Source organism: Desmodus rotundus, chromosome 9, assembly GCF_022682495.2.
Source record: "Desmodus rotundus isolate HL8 chromosome 9, HLdesRot8A.1, whole genome shotgun sequence".
NCBI classification, from domain to species: domain Eukaryota; kingdom Metazoa; phylum Chordata; class Mammalia; order Chiroptera; family Phyllostomidae; genus Desmodus; species Desmodus rotundus.
Window position 1 is genome coordinate 65,260,478 of NC_071395.1, and position 8,842 is coordinate 65,269,319.

At 39.4% G+C, this 8,842-nt stretch overlaps 1 pseudogene; it reads right to left on the reverse strand.

Moving 5' to 3' along the window:
• Positions 1-1,239: 1,239 nt before the first annotated feature.
• Positions 1,240-1,454, reverse strand: LOC112308400 (cytochrome c oxidase subunit NDUFA4 pseudogene; annotated as a pseudogene).
• Between the last annotated feature and the right edge of the window lie 7,388 nt (positions 1,455-8,842).

Below are 8,842 nucleotides of genomic sequence, written 5' to 3' on the forward strand. Positions count from 1 at the left end.
CAAAGTGTTAACAGAGTCATGGATCTCCCGTTCAATGTGTAAATGAACAAACGCCCTAACTCACATTTTTATGACCTTTTAGAAGTGGCTTCTGCTCACACATTTCCCATGGAGGTCACAGAAGTTACTCTGTGACTATTGTTGAACTGAGTTGCAGTTCCTCACACTGATGTTCAAGCTTGCTCAGCTGGCTAGACTACAGGAGTGCTGCTAGTGTGCAAGCACATATGTGCTGTGCATGGACTCAGTCTGTGCCAGTACAGAGGAAATGTCCGTTTGTTTCGCTGGCCACTACGTGGGAAGACTTGTTTTCTTTATGTTCAGCAGTTTTCACTTCATGTGCATTTCTGTGCAAACGACTGCAGGGAATTCTAAGACAATTCATGATTGATTGATCTATCGATTTGACAAAATTGGTAATGCCTTTTAGACTCTATAATTCACAGACTAATCAGTGAATTCCAAAATTTAACTCTGCGTGTTTAGAATTTCAAATGGATATTGTTTAGAATTTACAGTGATTTTTAAAAAAGTCCAAATGGAGCCAAGAAGGCAATATAAGATTTTAAAATGCACAAGCTTTATTACTACATCATAGATTTAGGATATAGTATCTTCAACGTGCGCATCAGTATTGACAAGGTACGCACTTAAACTTCTGTGTTACAGATCTTAAACCTACAGATCTGTATCTGTAAGCTTAAGAGTGGGAGAAGGCGATCATCCTGAAGTGCACAAAACAATAAGTCTTTGAGGAATATATGGTGGGTCCATATCTCAGACGGATTATAGCCAGCAAACAGTTTCACATTGTCCATCAAGCTGTTGAGTAGAAAATCATTCCTTTTGCTCATTTTTTCTCTTTTAAGTTCTATTTGGTATTTCCCAGAATATTTTTTATTGCTCTAGCAAATTAAGAATAACACCAATAACATCATAAAAGCATTCTCTAGGAGCATTTTCTGTGAATTTGAAGCATCTTTCTGTATTCATCCTATTCATGCTAAAGCAGATAAATATTCTTTTTACTTTACTAAATTGGTTACTTAGCTCTAAAAGTATTAGAAAGGCTTTTTTTTTCAAGTTTCAAACATTTGTTAATCAGTGTAAACCCCAACAGAATACACCAACATGATTTTGTGCATTTGGAGGGGAAATATTTCCTGGGTGGGTGGAAAATTGTGTGAATGACTTCTGGAAGAGCTTCATTCTAAGCAGCTTTAAAGTGAAATATTTCATTTAGAAGTCTGGACCTTCTTTCTTCAGTTTGCTCTAATCTACATTCACTGAGTAGAACTTGTAGTGCTCATGGGAACCCAACTTGTTCCAGGGTTCTGGGTTATTCTTTTTGTCTCAAACAGACATTTGTATTGAACTACTTCTGGCTCCAATAAATACAAAGCGGGCATCAAGCTTGGATGCTTCTTGTCCTGACTGAGGATCTGATGGAGCATGGTTGCAGCAGGGGGCCAGAAAGTAGAGAAAAAGAAAACTCTGGAAAGGTTTGTATTACCTATGTAGACAGGTGAGGTCAGTCCTGAAAGTTCTAATTATGAATGTAAGGGAAACCAAAGTTTTCCCTTATTGTGCCTTTTGGGAAATTGATTTAAGCTGCTTATTAAGAAACGAAAGGCTCAGAAAGAAGCCTTTTGGCAAACTTGCCTTCCTGTCTAAAGGAATTCAGGTAGAAAAACCTACTTCAGAAAGGGAATCTTAGCATATTCACTTTAGCATATTCACCTTAGCACATATGAACTAGCATGTATGTGATGGCCAGTAAGAAATCTAGCAAAGCCTAGTTCCCTGTGTCCTGAGAATTCGATTACCATGTGCTTGCTTTTTCTCTGCTGCTGTGAATTACCGATTTCACCTTCAGAGTCCCAGGTCCCTGCCCTGCCCCTTCTCCTTTGTCCAGAATGGCATATAAATCTCAATCACCTGATGTATCTGGGGTCTCATATCTTATGACACCCCCAGTATCTACATCCATGATAAACTCTGTACATTTTCTCCTGTTAATCTATCTCTGTTCATTTGATTACTGGCCCCACTAGAAGAACTTAGAAGGTGAGAGGAAGGTTTTTATCCCCCACAAGTGCTACAAGTGCTTTTCCTGTTCTACTGCCAGGTTAATTATTCAAGAAGTTCATCACAATTCATGTATTTTATACTAGATTTCCAGCCCGGGGGGCTCCTGCTTGGGTAATAGAATGTAGGGACCATTTTCTTCTTCTTTGTTTGTCTTTGTTAAAACTTACAGACTAAAGATTTTGAATAGAATTTATTTTTATGCTTTTTCCGTCCCCAGTGATATTTGTGCACTAAGCCCAAGATTTCTTTTGGCTGCAATGAATCAGACTACCATTTCTCTACCTACATCCCAGAGCAGGGGCCTCCCAGTGCCCAGGACCCTGGCTTTGGTGACTGGTGATTGACCGTGAAGCACCTGAGAGTGTCTGGAACCTCTTCCTTCTGTCCCAGGGGCTTTTTGGTCCCACAACACCTACTTTGAAGTTTAAAGAGACTTGCTTATTAAGAGGACAAGAGGCTTTCAGTGAGCTCTGGCATGCAACTTGGAATCACGTTCATCCAACCTTCTTTTATTTTTTAATTAAAGATTTTATATATTTATTTTTAGAGAGAGGGGAAGGGATGGAGAATGAGAAGGAGGGAAACATCATGTGAGAGAGAAACATCAATTGGTGGCTTCTTGTACGTACCCTCCCTGGGGACCAGACCCAAAGCCCAGGCATGTGCCCTGACCGGGAATCAAATACGACATTTCACTTTGTGGGACAGTGTTGGTTCCCACAAACACTGTTGGTTCCCTGAATATTTTGCTTTATTTCATTTTGGGTATCTTTCATTTGTTCTTTCATTTTTTGACCAAGCTCAATCAGTTCTGTGAGCATTTTGATTACCAGAGCTTTAAATTCTCCATCAGATATGTTGGCTATCTCCTCATCACTTAGCTCTCTTTCTGAGGTTTTGCTCTGTACTTGCATTTTGGCTCTATTTCTTTGTTTTGGGCCCCTGTTAAGTTGTAAGGGTGTGGGGCCTTAGGTATTCACCAGGGCAGGGCAAACCCCTTTGCTGCCCGGTGCTGCCTGTGGGGGAGGGGCCAGAGAGGGAACCATGCAGCTCACCTGCTCTTCTCTAACCCACTTTTCAATGAACTCTCATCTGAGACTGGGAGTTTCTCCCACTGCAGCAGCAGCCACTGTAGTCCACAGCTGTTTCTGAGACTCAGTTTCCCCTTAAGTAAGCCCCTCCCGCACAGCCTGCCACCTGGAGGCAGCCAGCCCCACCTCCACAGTCTGCTGCCTCACCATGGTGTCTCTCTGTCCACTGCCTTACTGGTCTGGTTGTTCTGTTTGACTGTTTCTTTGATTCTGTGGTTGTCGGAGTTCCATGAAGTTTGATTTTCTGGCACTTCTGGTTGTTTATTGATTTTAGATTGCTTGTTATCCTCCTTTTGCTCGTGCAAGGAAGTGAAGGGCTTCTACCTATGCCTCCATCTTGGCCAGAACTCCTGTTCCTTTAGTCTTAAAGCTCCAAACTAGTATGCCTTTCTTTCCACCTGTCAAAATTCTCCCTTTGTTGTCTTTTATATTATTTCCAGCATTTATATTATCATTGTGCTTAGTGGGAAGGGACAGGAAGAGACAAGTCTATGCCATTTTGTCTAGAAATGAAGCCATCAGTTACCTTCTAAAGAAATTTAAATTATAAGAAAATATCTTAATTATTGTATTTATACAGGGTGGGGCAAAAGTAGGTTTATAGTTGTTCAAATGGGAAAAATACAATAATTAATAAATAATAATATAAGAATAAACTCTGTTTCCTGTACTCATAACTGTCCCTACTTTTGTATCTTATCTATATACTTACTGGTACTCTTTATCCTTTTCTCAATTTGTCTTCCATCTGGCATCATTTTTTTTTTCTGACTAAGGATTTCTGTTAATATTCCCTGTAGCTGGAGATGAATTCTTTCAATTTTATGTTTCTGCAGAATTTTTTATTTCATCCTTGTTCTGAAAGACAATTATCCTGTGTACAGAATTCTAAGTTAACAGTTTCTTTTGTCACTTTAAAGACTTTGCACTTTCATTGTATCCGATGAGAAATCTGCTGTCAGCCTTATTTTTGTTGTCTGTAGGACACATGTCTATGCCCACCCCACCCCCAGCTGCTTATTAAGATATTCTCTTTCTCACTGGTTTTGAGCAATTTGATTATGTTACCATTTGCAGTTTTGTCTATTTTATATTGTTCTTGAATTTATTGAGCTTCTTGGATTTGTGGCTTTATAGTTATCATCAAAGTTGAAAAATTTCAGTCTTGTTTATTTCATTAGGAAGAGGTAATATCATCTATTAATGTCTGTCATCTCTTAAAAATGCAGAATTGACGAGTTCCTTAGAAATTAGACAGTACCACACTTGTCACTTTTTTTGATAACTACAATGTTTTATAAAGAAAAGTGCTCGTGTTTTTGTTTATTTTTTAGTAGATTAGCCAGAATGATTAGGTCTTTGTAAGGCTTACCCTGAAATTAGCTCTCCTGTACATGGTTAAGAAGATAATATGGTGTCCTAGAGTAAAGATATTTTTAATAAAGGATAAAAGTATTGTTACCTGCTCATACTTTACTAATTGCTGTATAAATTGCTACAGGCTCTATGTATGTCAACTTGATACAGTAATTTCAAGTTGAGTAAAATTATTTGACTATGCTAGATACAATAACACATATGAGCAATGTTGTAAAATTAAATATGGCAGCATGGTGTGTAACAGTAAAGAGTGATAGTAATATATATGCCCATCAATGTAGAGGACTTTAAATAAGTCATGGTCCATCCACACAATGCACACTCTTTAGCCCTAATAAAGCATGAGGAAGATCTTGGTGTACTAACCTGAAAAGGGAGTTGAGATATACTATTATATAAAAGATGACATGTGAAATGGTATGAGGTTTGTGAAACACCACCATGAAAATCAGTTTAGTAGTCTAGCATTGGCATGCCAGCCTATTGTTTGTAAATGCACAGGACATTTCTGGGAAAATGCATAGGTATGAGGCCTAGATAACTGCAGGGTGAGGAGGGATGCTGACATTTTACCTTGTCCCTTTCACACCCTTTGAATATTGTATCTGCCTGAACTGCTTACTGGAAGGAACAACTCCAAACACACAAAAACTATGTGACATGAATGATGCACAAAGAAGATAATTGCTTCTAATTCCTCAAATTCTGCCCTCAAGAGAAAAAAATTGGAGACCAGTTTTTCACAGTTTGTTTATAACTTGAAGATGGTGAATGCCATTTTTTTTGTCTCTGTTGAGAGGGCATAGGGGGTTTGAAATTCCCATATTTTGCCATGTATAATGCACACCTTTTGCCCAAATTTTTGAGGGAAAAATAAGGGTGTGCATTATACATAGGTATAATGAGTACATACCATGGGTATAATATGGGCATAATAATTCCATATGTAATGCACACAAAAATGTGGGTGTGCATTATACATGGCAAAATACAGTAGAAATCCAAATGAAAGAACTTGGTTAGAACTCAGTACACATGGCTTCAAATCCAGGCTATGAATCCATGCTCTTCGAATCCAGGTTCTGGACATGGTAGCTGGGTGTCATGGTAATATAAAATCATTCTTTCTGAGCCTAAATTTTCTTCTCTGTGGAGACTGAATGAGACAGTGCCTGTGTAAATGCATAGCACAGATTCTGGCATATCTGTTGTTTTTCATCCAACTGGGAAAAATTGCTGCATTAAAAACACAGGAGCACCTTAGTCTTGCTCATTAGACAAGCCACTTCAATATATATGTAAATGGTGAGCCAGACCAGAAGTCCTCTGAAAGGTATTCTTCTGAGAAAATTAGTTGGAACAAGAGCTACACTCTCCAGGAAGTGCCATGCAAAGGAGGATTGGGGTATGGGACTCGAGGGTCCTGTGGGCTATTGTGACATTAGACAGCTGGCAGGTGGGGGCAGAAGTACTTTCTGGGAGCAGGAGTTGCTCCTAGTTGGGGGGTAGTGTGGGATATATGAGTGAAGGAAGAAAGAATTGAGCCTGCAAATTCAGAGTATCTGTGAGATTTGTGGGGAGAAAGCTGAGAGAACCAGGAAAGGAGAAACTGTAATAAAGCAGAAATGGAGTGTGAGAGAAAAGAAGAGGGGTTTTAAGTAGTCTTGTGTCAATTGCACATTTCATCTCCCTTACAGCTGTCCAAATAAATATTTGAATAACTTTTTAATTAATTATGGTTACTAGACTTTTTCTTGAGCCTGGATCATAGAGAATGCCAGAATTTATTCAGGTTATAACTGTCACACAAGGATCTTGGGCCCTTCAGGTCCTCACAGACAGTTGTAGCTTTAGAAGCTTTGAAGGGTCTTAGAGGTTTTAGTGGATTTTTAGAGGCTCTTAATACTGTTATGCTTTTCATAATATTCTACTTCATTCTCTGCCTCCAGAGAAGAAGGAGCAGAACAGAAGAGAACAAGCTCTCCAATGCAACATGACATTCATCCTTTCTCTGCTACACAAACACCTCTGAGGACTAGGCCTTTACCATCCATACAAGGCTGTACACGGTCTGTGCCCTGTACCTCTTACACCTCACTTTCCAGCACCACTTCTCTTACCCCTGCTATCCTGTGGTATTCTTGTTCCCCTCAAATATCACACACACTTCTGCCTCGGGGCCGCTCAACTTGCTGTTCTGTCCACATGTTTTGTGGTAGGCCCCAGCATTCTCCTCAGCTGCACGCTGTGTCACCTCCTAAGCAAGCTTCTGTAATAAAGACTATTTAAAACAGTGCCTCCATCTGCTTCATTGATAACATTTATTACTGACTTTTACTGAGTACTCTGTATTTATTATATATATTTACTTCTCTCTACTTCACTTGAACAAAGCTCAATAAAGTCATCACCTTCTTTTATTTATGGTGGTATTCTAAGGACATAAAATGATGCTTAATAGATATTTGTTGAGTGAATGAATGATAAACATATGATGAGTCCTGTTTCTCACTTAATCACATTGGCAGCATCCACTATTGGAGTACAGAACTCAGTGTAAGGCAAGTATGAAAAACGCAGAAATATGAGTGTCTAGGCTCTTAGAGAGATTACAGACTGATAGGGTGGGGGTAGGCAGATGTAGGATATATACCCAAACCTCTATGGCATACTTACAATTTGACCAAAGTTCAAAATGATGTGGTTGCATCCCAAAGTGAGAAATAATAGTGTCACCTACTATTTAGGTAGTGCTTTCCTGTGTAGCATGGGAGCATTGCCACACGTAGTTTCTTTGATGATGCATGTGAAATTGATGTGAAAATCTGAACTTACAAAACAGGTCAATTAAAGGGTGACTATCTGCATTACAAAAGAATTCTTTGTGGTACAAAAGGATTAGTGCAGGGTTCCTTTAAATAGCTATTCCCCGAGTGTATTAAAGTGTTTATCTATAGATCATTAACTGCTTGACCAAGATGCCTCAGGGCAAAGCAACGGAAAAGACAACTGGTCAGGAAGCCCTACCAGTGGAAGATCAATTAAATTTGAAGACAAAGTGTCTTTGAAATGATGTACAAAGTAAATGGGGAAAAAGGATTCATTTGCCCAAATTTGCTTTATCACATCTATTGGATGAACTGCATACCTATGTGTTCCTATTGATGCTTAACCAAGGCAGATGTGTTCTCCACTCTGTGTGGCTAAAATCTGATATGTCCAGGGTCATAGCTACGTTTGTCCTCCTTTTGGTGGTACTTTAATTAAGAGGTGAAATTATTAAAGCAGCAGATGTTTCTAGCCCGAGGACCTGAGCCCAGTTATACCAAGCAGATGGTCCCAGGCAAGATAGCATCCTTTAATGAAGAAGCATTTGCAATTCATGAGCATTCATGATGTCCATTTCTCTTACTCCCCAATGTTCTGCCTGTCAGGGGTCCCATTGTGCGGCCAGGGAGCATGATGAATTAGGCAAACCCCTTCTGGTTTGGGATGTGGTCTTGTGCTGATGAAAATTAAAAGTATTATCTCCCAGAAGATCAAGTGATGGAGCTCTCAAGAGAGAAGGCTCCTCCAGCCTTCCAGCTTATCTGCCTGGTGATCTGCTTGAGTCATCACCCAGGTCACAGGTCTGCCCAAGGTATGACTTCACCTCAAGGGCCCAGGGCTGTGGAAGAACCTACTAGCTCCTCCATTGAATTGCTAAAACTCTCATCTTGGAATTGTCCCTTGTCAGATCTGGGGTTCACTTTGATACTCTGCCAGGAAGACTCCAGCAAAATATTCTGGCTAGATACCAGAAACCTTGAATTCTGTTTCTGATGACTGAGGGCAAATCATACACACACACGCACAAACCTTATGTAAATCATGATTTCCTCATTTTTTTTTCTATTCAATAAATAGTTATTAAGGATCTACTCTAGGTGAGTCAGCTGAGTAAGGGGGATAAGCAAATTTGCCTTCTTTATCTCACAACAGAACAGTGAGAAGCAAATGAGATAAGCGAAAGCACATTATTTTATAGTAATATTGTATGTTGATTTAAGAGGCAATGAGTCAATGGTGATATAAGACCAGGGCATTCTGCAATAGGCTATGCCCTAGAAGCAGAAGCATCTCTTGGTCACCTTACGTAATAAAACTGGAGAGCAACAAAAACGGGTTTTACATTAATTTATCAGATTTCATGTTTTATCCCTTTTTAAAAGCCTGAGTCTGTAAATGATGGTCAGTGTTGTATATGAAATAAGGCTGAGGTGCTGTAATGCCCAGGTCCT